Here is a 14,673-nt window from a genome sequence, read left to right as displayed (position 1 = left end):
GGCCATAAGAATATTTCCTTCAGATTGACTTATACCAGTAAAGCCGTAGTACCTATTATCTATATACATATATTTAAATTTTCTGTTAAGTTTGTATATTTCACGGTGGCAGGGATCTAAGGAGGAGAATCGTTCCTCCTTTGCAGGTTATCCTGAAAGAAAACAAATGCATTTTGTTTGTTGAATAATTAAGTGGTTTGTGTGTGTGTTTCCCACATAGTACTGAGGACCACAAAATAAAATACCATAAGGAACTTAGATGACCTTGAGGCTAAGCTACAATTCTTTGGATTCTGAGTTCCTCCATTCTGTAATTAGGTGTGTCTAGTTCATAGGCCTGTGGAACATTTAGTTTAAGTTTAGTGGTCTCATAAATCTTAGTAGAATAAATAAAATGGAAATGCAGGGGCTTGAATTCACAAGAGAGTTACTGTGCAGGTTATTTTTTGAGAAAAATGAAGACAGATTTTTATAGTGAGGATGTGGGCAGTGGATGAATAAAGTAGATGAAAAGTTGCCCTCTATGGCTTTTTTAATTGCTCTTACTCAAATCTTTAAGTAAATACCTCCAGAAATGGGTATTGATCCTTGCTTACTGAACAGCCAAAGACATTCATCAAAGAGCCATATAGAAGACTAATTTTTATTGTTATATAAACACAGAGAAGTAGGAGTGGAAGGCTTATTTCCATATTAGTGTTTGCCTTTGTATTTGAGAATAAGAAAATAGAAAAATATTTCCACTTTTCTTTGTATATAAAATGATATATCCTTGCACTTAAAAAGCCATTTTGTCATTATTAAGGAATATATATATATATACACACATAAATGAACAATGTGCATACAGATATGATTATGTGTGGGCAAATATGTGGGTATGTGTATAGATGCTGTGTTTATTATGTCAGTATTATATATTTTACTAATAGAAAAATACAGAAAAGGATAACTGAAATATTTTTTAGCAATCTTTCTGGGTCAGATATTGTTCTATTACGTTCTCCTTTATTACAGTTTTTTTCCCTTTGACTTAGGTTGCTGGAGTTCTAGCTAGAATAAATTAGAATAGTTTAAGAAATTCTTGCTTCACTCTTTACCCAATAAACCAGCCTTGGGAGCAGTCTTGGGAGTTTCCTTCCTCCAAGTTATCATTGCCCTTGGAACCCCTGAGATCTCATGGATACCTCCCTGCCTCCCGATCTGCTGTCAAGTCAAGACTACCTTAGGTTAAAAAAAACAGTGCAGAAGTAAATTGCAGATTGCCAGCTGCAGAGTTACATGCCTAATGATGCCAGAAAATTACAAGAATTAGCAATAAATCTACAATAAGCACACTAAGTACCCAGACAAAATGCTTTTGCATTTAGACGTTCATTCTAGAAAGGTGTCACACAACTCTTCCAAGACTCCTCATTAAATAAGCAGCAAGAAAGGTAAAAGAAACAAGTCACAGCAGGGGATCACTTAACAAGAAGATTTCACACTAGGAAAAGTGTTTAAATTCATGGCACTTGCACACTATTTATGTACTTAAATTGCCGTTTTCTAAATTTATCATGATTTCTGTCTTATATCCTTATTTAAACTATTCAGATTAACCGGGACCCTTTCCTTTTAGGACTTAAGGAATCTCCACCCTTCTCACAACTTTCAGGGTTTGTGTGCCCTTCTCTACTCCTCTGACCTTTTAGATTCTTCAACAAAGTAGTTTGCAGTTATAATACATAACAAAGAATATCATAGAAATATGAATTGGGAAACAGGATGTCCCTTAATCTGCATACCTTCCATAGTTGCTGTGACAACATGACCCTTAAATTAGATTACTCTTATGAGAAAACCTTTGTCTAAGTTTTAATTATGACCCCACCAAGGCTCCTCCCAAGTATGTGAGGGAAGGAAGAATTGGCAAAGGTAAGGATTCTTTTTCATAAAAAAGCTTATAATTTATTCTGTCATAAAAGTATCATATATTTAGTATGGAAAATATTGAGTTATAAAAGAAGTAAAAAAGTCATACAGAGTATGACTTTTTAATGCATTTTTGTTGCCTTTTTCCCATTTTTCAAATTCAGTAAATTTTAGTTATAATAATTTTTTTCACTAATTTTAAGTTATAGTGCTTACTCCTGTTACCTATAAGCTCTCTGTAAGCATTATTTGAGTCACTGACACTTTCAGCCTTTAGCTCTGATAAATACTACCATAGATAAATCCTTTAAAGAGTCACAATACACCTGTTGTTTGTCCCAAATAGTGCACACCTTCTTTAGGAAATCGTCTTCTTGCTCTAACTACCACAATCAGCTGGACAAATGGAGACAGCCATCTTTTGATACTCCTCACTTCTCTGTTCATAGTGATTATTTTAGATAGGAAACCCATGCTGGTGTGGGCTACGGTAGGCTGGCACAGAAATGGGCACCTGCGTAAAGCTGGGCCATTGAGAACTATTCTTGAGAATTTTTTAGGAATTTTAAAAGAGAGCAACTCTGTTCCCCTCTGGTAGAGTACATGGGAGGCTCTCAGGTTGCCATCAGTGATTGCCTCCTTTAACACCCTTTACAGTACCATTATTATTTTTTCATTTAATGTTTTCTTTGCTTAACTTCAACCTTGTCAGAAACGCAAACTGTAACTTCTGTGTTTTTTGTCTGATAAAATTGTGACACTTTTTTATTTTTGGCCACTCTGAGTCATTTTATTTGGAGGAGTCTCCAAATAAACTGTGTAGTATTTAGAGTTGGAATTTGCTTTGAGATCAAATCTGAGATTACTTATTTTAATATAGCATTTTAGTTCATCTTCTGTTATTGATATAATAGAAATGTTTGCTCTCAGTTCTACCATATTATTTTTTGTGCCTTCCTGTTTTAAGTCCACAAAACTCCTTCACCTGTGGTCTATTTGTTTTGCTTCTTGTACATGTACCAGAACATGTGTGCATGCGTGCCAGACATTCAGGGGCATTTCTAATAAAAAAGATTTGCATTTTCTGTTATGTGGTTATCTTTTTTTTTTTTTTTTTGCGTTATGCGGGCCTCTCACTGTTGTGGCCTCTCTCGTTGCGGAGCACAGGCTCTGGACGCACTGGCTCAGCGGCCATGGCTTATGGGCCTAGCCGCTCTGCAGCATGTGGGATCTTCCCGGACCGGGGCACGAACCCGTGTCCCCTGCATTGGCAGGCGGACGGACTCTCAACCACTGCGCCACCAGGGAAGCCCTGTGGTTATCTTTTTATAAACACTTTACGCTCCTCTTTCTTGAGAATTTATCTATTAATTCTCCTCTACAGACAAAAACAAAATTAGCATATTTCCTTTTCTTCTCTTCTCCCACTCTTTCTCCCACCATTTGGTTTTAGTCAGTGCATTGTTTGTTTAACTTTGTATATACTTAAATATACTTATATCTCTATTAATTTATTTTTATCTCTAAATAATATATTGGATAACTCCTCCAGCTCTTACATTTAGATAGCTTTTAGGCTATCTTTCATTAACACTTTAGGTTTTGGGGAAGGTTTTTGCTAATTGAATATAACTCAAACCTATGTAGTGTGAGAATTAAACCTAAAATCAATCTATTACTGTTTAAATCCCATTTTCTCTTAAAAGGGAGTAAGGAACAACAGAAACAAAAATAAATGAACAAAAGAAACAAAAAATAAGTAAACAACTGAAAAAATTCCCTTCTTTAAAAACGAGATTGATAGTTCACATCTCTAAGAGAATGTAACTGATGAGTACTTTAAAAATGTTTCATAGTTAAATAAAAATGAATCAGAAACATATCAACAAAGATATCCCTATATTAGTTGAGAGTATTCAATAGGAGAAGAAATTCTAGAAGCAAAATAATTGTCTTGGATCTTTGGGTCATGAAGAACGGGTCTAAAATTTTTAAAGAAAGTCTAAATAGAATCCTTTATTATGTTTTTTCTCAATTTTCTCTTCACCAAAAAGAAGACAATAACAGTACCCATACCACATAGACGGTTATAAGCTCTAAATAATTCAAGTAAAGCAGTTGGTACAATTTCAGAGACATAGTAAGCACTTGATAAATGTTAATTGTTGCTGTTTACCTTTTTTTTTAATAAAAATGCATAACTTAATGAGCCTTTTATTTGGAAAAAAAAAAAGGACATACATGGGGGGATGGGAGAGAATGGTGAGATTTGTGTGTTATCCAGTAAATGCCTATAACAAGCTTCTCCCTAGACATTGCAGTCTTCAGCCAAAGCCTCATTTTAGGCAGATGTTCTCATTGTCTGTAGATCTTAAAATGTTCTACTTTTTTCACTCTTCATCTCTCTCCTAGTATTCATCAAAGGTTTCTCTTTCCTTGCATTTCATTTCCTAGAGGTCTTTCAGTGTGGCTATCACATCTGTAGCAGTATAATAAAGGGTAGGCTTGGTTTGGAGCATTTCTCTTGTCATCAAATACACAGATACAATGGCATGGTCTTTTGGAAACAATGCCCTAATGCAGTTCTTTAGAATCCTGTGGTTTACAAAAGGACCCACTGGGCAGTTGGGGTGAAGTAGGAGTTGGTGTGGATGATCTGCAAATAAGCATAAGAAAGGATGGGTCTGGGCCTACTCTCCTCAATTTGATATGTTTCATATATTAGAGTTCATGCCATATCATGACCCTAACTAAAAGCAGTAAATCAAATACTGGAGTTTAAAGTGACAGTAGGATAGGATAGCTACTTTTCTGGAGGTGAGAATGCTGGGGTCTCTTAAAACAACATACATTGAACAGCATATACTCTGCCTACCTTTAGGACCATATTCTGTTGTCATCAGTGCTTATAATAGTTATTCTAGGTCATTGAGACCACGTTATCTTCTGGGTCTCTCACTTTTATCTATTCTGTGAGATCCTCTATTATTTAAATACTTCTCAGGAAAAATTTAATCAATATATTAAATTATTCACATTCTGACTATGGGTATTCTGACCGAAGGGTATCAATATGCTGGTATAATATTTTTAACCTACTATCTCTCCAGATCCTTCTTATGTATCTAAATGTATAATAGATATACATAAAGGCTATGAAGTCATCCATAGACTTGACATAATTTATTGTTACTAAACATCATGATGAGTATAAAATTTGCTTCTTACAAGCGTCAAACATGTCTTCTATTGTAGATAGAGATACAGTCATCCTAAGTTTAAAACTAGGTTTTAGTTAAACTTCGATTCAAAAAAGAAATGACTTGGTAAACTATCTTAATCATGATTGGTACTCATATGGCCTCAGACCGTTTTTAATAACAAGTCTGTTATGAATATATAATGACATGAAGCTGAATGTGGAGGGAAGTGGTATTTCCATAAATCTCTTTTAAATGACATCATTTTTGGTGCAGATGCCAGAGACAGTTATGAAACACTTTAAGCTGCAAGTATATTCCCCCAATATAGCTGCCTGTCCAGTCATTTCATCTCAATTTACTTCAATTCCAGATCAAGGATATTTTGTTCACTCATGCTATAAAATGTCATTTTTTAACTTCACACCCAAAAAAAGCAATATGCAAAACTGAAGCATAAAAGGATATAAAAAAATTTCAGAGTATACACACTTGTATTGGCACATCAAAGGAAAAAGAAAGAATAAGATAAGACAACAGTTCTTTTAAATTTTAAAAATATTCATAGATCTGTACAAAACTATTGTTAGAATCTTGTTGGAATCCTTATAAATCCGAGTGGTAATATTATTCAGCCCTCTATGCCTGATTCTTATCCTTCTCCCTAAGCTTTATAATACAAAGATTCTAAGAATAATTTAAAAGTATACTGGAAGGACATAAAGAAACAGAAAGGCAAAAAATAGAAGAAAAAGTTTTTTAAATTAATGGGAAGGTAACTGTATATTTTCATAATTTCCTACAAATTTGATAAATTTGTAATCCAACGCATAAAGGAAAGGTCTCAAATTATATAATAATATGTGTATACCCATGTGTGTTGAGGGTACACACATGTGCAGTGAACTCAGCTTGTCTATAGATTGAACTAATTACCATAGTTGAAGCTCTAGGGAAGCTGGAGTCTGTGATTTCCATCAATAGGCATGGATATAATTAACCAATAACTATGGAGGATGTGGTTCTACAAAGTAACGGATTTTTTTAGCATCTACCAGAAACACATCTGTTGTGTTATATTTTATTGGCACACTATGATTAACAATCCAGTACACTTTAAAATATTTGCATGAGATTTGACTTTTATATATTTACATATGTATAGAATCACCATGATTTTCTCTCGCTTGCTTTGGAAAGTATTTCCTTTGCTCTGATCTATCCAATCGCTTGTATCACCTTATCTATACACACCCATACTCTCCTCTACCCCCACCCTCATCTATCTTCTTTAGTATAATACATAACAAAACAAGCACAATAAAGACTTGTCAAAGGCATGAAGTTGTACATATGGCAGGGGGGCTTCTATTTCACTACACATCACCATTCATTAATAATAAACACCAGGCTAGATTTTATAGATTTTGGAATCCCTTAAATTTGTAAGGGCTCGTATGCACATACAAAACTCTTTTGTGAACATCATCAATCATTATTTATATTCGATATAACTGTCATCCTAAACAAAAACTTTCGTTAGGAGTCTAATGTTCTGTGGGTGGTCTGACTCGTCTTCCCGCTCTTCCCCTCCCAGACCTGAAATATACTGCTGCTGCTACTACTGCTACTGCTGCTACAACCACAACAATCAGTACTACTACTACAACTAAGCTGGAGAAACTGAGTACTAGAGAGGTAGTTCTGCTCTTTCCCAGGGTTACTGAACCAGGTTCATTTCCCTGACACCCAGCAAACCAAATGCTGAGATGCCAAGGTTTGTGACAGAGAAGAGGTTTATTCACAAGGCAGCCAGTTGAGGACATGGGAGAACAAATCTCAAATCCACCTCCCCAAGAGGCTCCAGGTATCTATGAGATAAGGCTGAGGTGTGGGGAACTTGGGGACAGGTGGTAATAGATAAGAAAAAGATGAAGTAATCTTTGTTCTGCTCAGGAACAACTAAACTTCTTCCTGGGGGGCATGGTTGGAAATGGTGTCATTAGCATGTTCTAAGGGTGGAGTTTTTGCCCCCTTGACATGAAAAGGTCATCAGTTGGACACTTGCATGTGCCCAGTTAGAGAGTCGGTGGTCCTAACCAGTCTTAACTAGTTTAAGCTTAAACTGGACACAGCTGACTCCAACTTCCTGAAAAACAACCTGGGCAAACATCTTACTGCTTAGGCTACATGATGCTTGGAGGACATGCAAGTTTTTGTAAAAAAAAACAGTTAAAGCGAGCTTGAGTAATTTAGGTAGGTTACAGTTTATTATTTATTAATAAAGTTATAGTTTAATGACTCTAACTTGTGATTACCCTTGGTTTCACCAGTAATAAGGAAGATTATTTTAATGCTTATTTAATTTTAATATTTTAACATTTTTATTTCTTAAATTCCAAATTATTCTGAACATGAGTGTAATTTTATTGAGCCAAATCTATTTAGACAAGTATATGTCCTTTCCAAACTGAAGTTAAGAACTGACTAGAAAAATAAGAGGCAAAAGTATAACAGTAAAATTTTTGGCACATAGATATGATTAAGACTAAATTCATAAATTTTTGATTGGATGGAAGGCTATGATAAAATAATCATCATCAGTACCTCAATGTGTTGTATTTTTTGCAGTCAATAATAAAGCTGTCAATATGGATGAGGAGATCAAAAGAATATTCTTATTGAATTAATGATAAAATTGTGTTGAGCAGGATGTTTAGATCCTTAAAGGTTTTGTCTGTGGGGATGTTGTCATAGATTATTTAATAATTAGACAAATTTAAAAATATATACATAGATATAAATAAATAATATCGCTTATATTTTATTAGTTGAGGGAAAGCATGTTTATGAAAAACTCTTAAGAAGAGTAGATGGGTCTATTTTGGAGGGTGAATTATAATAAAGTAGTGAAATCACTGAATAAAGGGTAATAACAGCAAACCCCATCTCTTGCACCAGGGAGGGAAGTAGATATGAAAAGGCTTGCGCAGTAAAAATCCTAGGAATGGGGAAATGTCATAATGTTAGTTAGGAAGTATAATACTGTCCATATTTCTGTCTAAAGACAGTGAATTTATTTTCAGTTCAAATTCATTATAAAAGTTAATACTTACATGGAGAAAACCATAATTTGTGGCAGGATAGTTTTTTGAAATACTGTTTTATGTTATGCTCTCTTTGTTTTTCTTCCGTATCTCCTCTAAAGAAGCTGACTAGAACCTGTTTTGCCTCTCTACTCAAGGATCGTTTACAGGCATAAGCAGAAAATACTTGACGAAAAAGCCAGGCTTGTTGCCATATTCTGTAAAAGTGAAAGCCTGAGGAGAAAAGAAGGAAGAATAAATCAGAGGCCTGGGGAAATGGGCACTGGAGGACAGGAGATTCCCGGGCCCTGGAAAACAGCCAAATTCATCAACCTTTGGTTGATGGTACTCTGTGGCAATGCCCTGAGGAGGAAACAAGATCTCACAGAATACTGCTGTGTGGTATGCATAGGTGTACCTCATGCATGAGGCATTCCCATACCAGCAAATACCCTTGTGCAAAGACAAATTGGGCTAGAACAGATCCCTGTGTAATTGGCCAATGAGCATAACAATGCCAGTATTAGTAGATGAAAAATTGGAGTCCATATTGTTTCTTTTTTCCTCTTTTGATGGGGAAGGGATAAGACAGGAGGAGCAAAGGGAAAGCATACCATATAAGTCTCCAGGAAGGAAAAGATCCCTTTTAGGATTGCAATTGAATGCCCTCCTAGTTCACTGAGATGGAAGCTTGGAGTTAGATTTTAGATTTAATGTAAATGAAGAATAATTTTTTTTCATTTCTTACATGACTGAGTTTAATCATTAATTAAAATGATTAAATCATTTAATCATTAATCTTAAGTTATTAAACTAGCTGCAGTGGGGCAGATCACAACCTGCAGAGGACAGCAAGATAGAGTACAGCCATGCATGAAGAGATTCCAAAAAATACTGGGTAGAAGCCAACTTTTAAAATATCATTTCGACAGATCCTGTTCATAAAGTAAAATTTTTAATCAGGTGAGATTAATAAGCACAGAATGAGGAATTTCTGTGACCATACTAAGGTTCTTTCAGAAAAAAAAAAGTCTATCACTGTACTAAAAGTTTAAGATTAATAATAACATGAAACACATAGAAGAGGATCAGATGAATCTGAGATTTCAAGAATAATGATGTTATACATCATATCACACTATGATCTATCACACTAAAGAATTCTATCACACTAAAGAACTTCTCTTACCATGTCTCTTTAAGGAATTCTTCATTGGTTTCTTAGGGGGGTCTACTTGGAAAAGGTTTCACACTTTACCACATAGAAATTAATACTATTAACTAATAAATTAATAAACACTATTACATTTCTACCTTGTGGTGTGGATTTAGTATTTCTAATTACAATTACTACTGTTAAATAATTATCTTTACAAAATTCTGTCATAAACAAGGTTATTCCTATTCAGCTGAATCATATCCCATGTTCTTATCTAAAGACAATCCCTCCACTTGTGGGTTAGGTCTATTCTCCTCTAACCTAAAAAAATTACTCCAACAATTCTCCCTTTCTCTCTTACGTTATTAATTTTCTCCCTTCTCCATTGGATTATTCTTTGAGTTAAGAAACCAGCTTAAAAAACCAAACAAACAAACAAACAAAACAAAATTAAAAATTCTCTTGTGCTTACATCCCCCCATCCTCCCCCAAGTGCTGTGTTAATTTAATTCTCAGTTCCTACTTGCAGCAAAATTCCTTGAATTTGTTGTCTCTGCCATTTTTAATTACTTTTCTCCCATTCTCTCTTAAAGCCACTCCTATTTAATTTTTGCCTCCATAACTCTTTGCTCTTGCAAGATCACCAAGAATTTATGTAATGCTAAATTTATTAGTCAATTCTCAGTCTTTATTTCACTTGACCAGGCAGTAGGATTTGACACAGCTGATCACTTCTTTCAGATGCTTTTTTTCTCTTGGCTTCCAGTATACCACCTTCTCAATCTCTCTTTCTTCCTCCTTGGACATTCTCAGTCCTCTTTGCTTTTCTTTAACATGCCAGGCACTGTCTCATATTAGGATTTTTTCAGTGTCTTCCCACCTAATCAGATTGCTCTTGCCTCAGATATTCACACAGCACTGAAGCCCTCAACTCCATGGACTCTTAGTCTAGATCTTATCTCAGTGAAGGTAAACTACCTTTTTAAAAAGTGATCCCTTGTACCAAATGAATTCTCAATCTACCTACCCTCCTTTATTTTCTGCTCCTTAAAACTTGTTACCATCTAACTATATAATTTACCTAATTGTCATTTTAATTTTCTCCTATCTGCCACCCTTCATTGGAATGTAAGTTCTATGAGGGCAAAATCCAATGCCTTGCATACTCTTCTGGCCCTGCTGGTACATGTGGGCTAGCTCTTGTAGCTCATTTGGAGTTATACTTCCTTTCTTCTCATATTGGACTGCATTAGTCAGAGTTTTCCCGAGAAACAGAACCAATATGCATTGGTTCTATATGTGCATTATATACTATTATATAACACCTTTAGATAGATATTACACCTATAGACAGATATATATATCTATAGATAGATATATATTATTCCTATAGATAGATACACATATAGATAGATATAGATATATAATGTTATAAACAGAGTTATTATAGGGGATTGGATCATGTGATTATGGAATCTGAGAAGTCCTACTATCTGCCATCTGCAAGCTGGAGACCGAGGAAAGCTGGTGTTGTATTGCGACCCAAGTCTGAAGGCCTGAGAACCAGGAGAAATGATGGTGTAAGCTCTAGTCTGAGGACAGAAGAAGACTGATAGCTCAATCAATCAGGTAGAAAGAGAGAGTGAATTCTCCTTTTCTTTGCCTTTTTGTTCTGTTCAGGCCCCCAACCAGTTGTCTGGTGCCCACTAATATTGGAAAGAGCAATCTGCTTTACTCAGTCTACTGATTCAGAAGTGAATCTTATCCAGAAATAATGTTTAGCCAAATATCTGGGCAAATGTCTTGCCTGTGATCCAGACAAGCTGACATGTAAGATTAACCATCACATAGACCAACACTTCTCTAGTCAGGTTATGTTGGCCTATATGGAACAGGTTGAGGGCACATTCTAAGGGAGAGAGGGTGTTTGTTGTCTTACAAGGAAAATTGAGGTTTCCATATTTTCAGATGCACCAACCCAGGTGTATCCATTCCATGTGTCAAGTTCCCATCTTTTTCAACCATTATTGTAGACTTGCCTGCAAACTCGTCACAAGTTTGACTTGCCTTGGAGTTCTGGTATTTTTATGTTTAAGCTCTTGGGCTCATCCTAGCTACCTCTACCCATCAGTTATAGCAGATGTGAACCTTTTTATATGCCACATAGGAGGCATTGTAGCTTTCACACTTAACTCCCAGTCTTTTGTTATCTTTCCCAAAGGTTGAGCTTAGCAACAGCCACTAAATTTGACATCCCTTATTTTCTATTTTCTCCATATTTTCAAATACCTGACATATTATGTAGCTACTGAATTAATGTCCACTGGTCTACAATCTCATTTTACTCTTAATAAAAAATTCAATAATCATGTTGTCACCCGTGTCAAGGGCTATCTGAGCTCCACTTAGCAGGATGGGATCCTCATTACCAGTAAGGTGGTAGATGATTTGGTTCCAAAATCCCACCATCATTTCTGTTTTCTCAGACCATGTCCAATGCCAACTGTTAGGGGGTGGAGGTTATGGGAGGGGGTGCCTTGGAAGCAGGCAAAGTTGAAAATGAGCATGCAAGAGCATTATCAGGGAGTGCTTTTGGAATCACCACCTGTAAAAGGAAAGAGAAAGAAGCAGGCTTGGACTGAGGGAGAAGTTAGGCTTCATGCAGTCGCAGAGGCCTTAGTTAACCCCACAGGGAGTTTTGAATCTAGAACAGCACTGTGTGTATCACAAGCTAGCATAAGGAAGCCAGGCCTTATGCCCCTATGTTAGCCAATCACTGGACTTCTCCCGGAGGAGAACACGACCTTGGGTGACTCTAAGGCAACGGAGAAGACTTATGTTTGAGAGCTTTCTGCTGACTGCATTCTAAGCAACTGGAGGAATGAATTCTTTGATCTTGAACAGGGATCTGTAATACCTTCTATTTCAGTTTCCCTAAGAATTAGTAGAGTCCAAACAGTACTGCATGGTATGGCTGGTATATTGCATTTTCTCAATGACTTGCTGTTGAATATGTGGACAACTGATATATATGCTTTAGGAATTCAATTTTTGGCTATACCCAGTCAGCGTGCTGGTCCCAGATAGATCAGTACATCCTCTACATAAATGATAACTTGCAATGAGTGCGTAGCTTGAGAATAGTATCTCAGTATAGAAACATGATCAGTGTTCAATTTGGCCAAAGAAAAATCTGAAAAAAATTCCTGAGGCTTAAGGAGATTACACACTAACTAAAAGCTTGAACTGTAGAATTAGTGTCAATTTTATGGCACAACAATCAGCTAAAATTGAATTTGAGTTTTTAATGATATGTAGAAACTACTTAATAATTCTATTAGCACTAAGTTCAACAAACAGCAGGGTGTGGAGTATAGACCTGAAATATAATTGAAGAGCCTATCACAAGATTAAGAAGACAAAAGCTAGGAAGAGAAAGTTGATTACAGCCCAGAAAATTGAGAAGGTTAAGTAAATTAGGATGATAAACTTAACATGTTTTACTAGTTCTGTGATATGACAATTGTTTGTCCTGTAAGAAAAGAGTCCTGTGGCTAGGAAAATTTAAAATAAACTGATTAAAATAAAATTAAAGTGATTTTCTTGACTGTAAAGATTTCTCAGACTGAAAGATTTTAATGCACTGTGTTAGTCTGAGGTTTTTGAGAAGTATATACCAAAAAGGGATCAAATTGTACAAAAGAGATAATTTTGGTTAAAAAATTAAATAAAAAGCTATAAAGGCTAAAAGTGATGGAGCAGGATAAAAGTGGGAGGAGCCTTCATGTCACCTATGAAAGGTGGGAGGGAAGGAAGTAGGATTGGGTAGGAAGAGTGTCAGACTGTAGTACAGTTCAGAGAAAGTCTTGACCAGACAATAAAGAGGTCCTAGAACAAGACTGTCCATCAACGGAATCCTACATTGGGTCACAATGGCCCATCTCTAGTACTCTTGCCATGTTCAACCATTGGCGGGGCCCAGCCCTGGGCCAGGTTTGACTTCAAGTGAATGCTGCAATGGATCTGAAGGTGTGGTAGCTGCGGGCTGTCAGTCCATTGTCTTTGCTATTGCAGGTTCTTTTGAAAGGAGATCTGAGTGGCCACATTTCCGTGACCACCACATATGCTAATAATATGTGAATAAGTTATGAATTTAAAGAGAGGTTTATAGAAAGCTCTTTCCAAATTTTTGTTTGGCAGCATAGCCCTTATAAAACCAGTGTTCTGCGACTTGAGCATCTGGTGTAGAGAAGAGTAAATTGTGTTATTTCTATTTAGAATAACATATAAGAAGATTCACTAGTCAGATTTTTACTATTTTTACAGATTTTTACAGACAACAGAACTATATAAAAATACATTTTGTCACCAAAATAAAAATATATATTACAGATTAGGAAGCCCTACTGATATAATATGTGGTGAAAGGGTGAAAAGATTTATCAAACGCATTTCAGAATTTCAAATCCTGCATTACATGACTACATCTTCCTCCCTAAATCTTTTTCTCCCCAAATTTTCAGCTGCATCACTTTCTCTCGAGTCTCTTTTTAACTGTGACTTTTTCTTCTCAGTCTTTGATTCCCTGGCCTGTCATTGTGGCAGCCACAAAAATGCACTTATCAGATTCCCTGCTGGGGGGTAGGCTTTTGGCTGACGGCCCCAGCTGCTCCCTCTGCACACTCTCAACCCACCCCACCTCCATCTCTGCCCTGACTGATTCCCTCCCCCACCCCCTTATTAAATATGACCCATTATTCTAGCAGAATGCTTTGTCTCAGGGACTTTCCATCATCTGGACCAACTTTCTCAGTTTCTAGTCTGAAACTCTGCCTACCCGATCCTGCTTTCACCCATTACCCTTCAAAGGCATTTGCCTTAATACGTTTATTGCATGTCTAATTCCATATCCGTGTCTGCTTCTCAGAGGATCCAAAATAATAGTCACATATATTCATATTCTCTAGCATTTTGTCATGGGTTCTCTACATTTTTCACTCTATTCTTTCAGTACTTTACCATTATTTTATATTAAGGAATCCCAAACCTACTGCTTAAGATCCTTGGTAGCTAATTCTGTCTCTGTTTCCATCTGCTAACTTGGTTTTAAAATAACCTGGGGAAATACTTCAGTGGCTCAGGGCAGCTCTCTGACTTGTTCCTCCAATCTGAATCCCACTGCTTTGACATACTGTACTTGTACTTAGATTCAGCTTCTCTGTTGAACCCCTTTGGATTAATGTCTTGGTTGGACTGCATTATATTTTGATATTTTTATTCCTCTTTTTCATTCCTAGGCACAATCCTTTTAATA

General features: G+C 36.1%; 1 protein-coding gene across 1 annotated transcript in view; it reads right to left on the bottom strand.

The window, feature by feature from the left end:
- The window catches only part of LOC307186477 (zinc finger MYM-type protein 6-like), a 1,023,730-nt gene that overhangs the window by 27,470 nt on the left and 981,587 nt on the right, over positions 1-14,673 (bottom strand). The window contains exon 7 of the mRNA XM_079921634.1: positions 8,231-8,434. The gene's annotated coding sequence lies outside the window, so the exon portion shown is untranslated. The remainder of the gene's footprint in view (positions 1-8,230; positions 8,435-14,673) is intronic.

The sequence above is a fragment of the Stenella coeruleoalba genome, assembly GCF_951394435.1.
Source record: "Stenella coeruleoalba genome assembly, chromosome: 5".
Lineage (NCBI taxonomy): Eukaryota > Metazoa > Chordata > Mammalia > Artiodactyla > Delphinidae > Stenella > Stenella coeruleoalba.
The sequence above is the reverse complement of the archived record's forward strand: the minus strand, read 5'-3'. Positions and strand labels throughout refer to the sequence as shown.